Below are 1900 nucleotides of genomic sequence, written 5' to 3'. Positions count from 1 at the left end.
GTTCAAGACGGAAGCGTTGATTGAGGCTACTGATAAAAATAAAAAGTCAGGTAATATAGCCTGTTATATGTAAATGTAGTATATTGTCATCTCCTGTTATTCATAGAAATGGCCGCGGGTCTTCGGAAGCCTTCCTGAAGTGACATGAGGTCACAGAGTTGTCATTTACATATTGAAATGATTCAATGTTTTTCTGCTGCTTTGAATACACGAGTGACAATTAAACAGGATGTGCCTCCGGCTCAATACCACAGGCCTTCCTCATCATAAATCCACATGTGGAGGCTTGTAATCTCTCACTGCTACATAACCTATTTCACAACACACACACACACACACACACACACACACACACACACTCACACACACACACACACACACACACACACACACACACACACACACACACACACACACACACACACTCACACAGTATGTGTCAAAGTTCTCTTTCCCCCGTTTATTTCCTACATTTGCGTGTTTCCTATGCGCCCACAGACATACTCACACACACACACACACACACACACACACACACACACACACACACACACACACACAGACACACGTACACCGCCCTCACACACACACACCCAGATGTGTCTGTGTGTGGTTTGACAAGAGCTGGTTTCGCTGCTACAGTTTCACTCTCACTACGACCCAGGCAGATCTGCCTGCAGCAGGGGGAGGGGCTTAACCCCTGACAGGCCTTACATGCCATGACTCATCTTAAAGTACTTAGTATGTGTAACATGAAATATTCCAGCTATTCTGTTATTGTTTACTTCTGTATCTACAACTGCCATGTGTGCATATGTAGAATATTTTAATATTTCAAGACATTGCCTGAAGAATACAGTGATTAAGTTTATTTTCAGGCTAAAAAGAAGCAGTATTAATAATAATGTCCTGTATCGGTAACACATGCATTTTGAATAGACTTCAAGACGAACATGTTTTTTGGAGGGCCTCTTCTTGAGGCAAAGTTTAGATCCTGTTCCAGAGGCACCACAAGCTGCTCCCATTTCCTGTTCAACAGGAAGTGCAAAAGCACTGTGGGTCCTGTGTCACTCAATGCGGTTGGGACAGGAAGTACGCCTGGGCCAACAGGAAACTGTTTCCCCTTCGCATGCCAAACATTGTCCTGCACAGTCGGGGAAAACGCATGTTTGGACAACCTCTTTTATTGCTGCGAGTTAGTGCTGAATCCACAAATTGTGATCGTCTATGTGGTTGATACTGCAGTAGGTACATCATACGGCCAGCACTCTCAAATAGTAAAATAAATGATGGTTTATTATTATTTTGTTTTTTAAAGGTAATTTATTGGAGTGGGGCAGTCCCACTCTTTTTATTTTTATTGGATAGAGATAGTGAAGAAAGACAGGAAAGTAAGGAGCAGAGGGTATGTCAGCAGGGCATGGGCCCGATTCGAACCCATGCCGACATGGGCCTATGTGTGCACTGTAGGCCATGGTGCTAGACCACCGGACCACCCCAGGCCACACATAAATGATGGTTTAATGCATAATCAGCATAGTCACTGTGGACGGTTTTCGGTGTCAAGGCTTTTTCAGCACAGGGTATACAATACTTGTTTAGAGGCAAACACATCTTCTCCTTGTTTTATACTGCAGTAGGCCTGACAGTTGCTTCTTTAAGGTTGATTACTAATACTGCTGGCAAGACTTTCTCAGCTGGTCTACAGGTTTCATGTCCGATGGCAAAGACTTTTCTTGTTAAATTCTCTTTAACAGGAATCAGCTATTGCTGAAATAGCTATTTCATAGAGGAAGTTAAGCAGGTGCTGTGGCTCATCGCGGGAACCAAACGTCAAAAAACAAGAGTTAACCCACTTCCCTCTCGCTTTGACACATCAGGTGGGTATCAGGGGAGGCTG

The sequence above is a fragment of the Argentina silus genome, assembly GCF_951799395.1.
Source record: "Argentina silus genome assembly, chromosome: 22".
Lineage (NCBI taxonomy): Eukaryota > Metazoa > Chordata > Actinopteri > Argentiniformes > Argentinidae > Argentina > Argentina silus.
The sequence above is the reverse complement of the archived record's forward strand: the minus strand, read 5'-3'. Positions refer to the sequence as shown.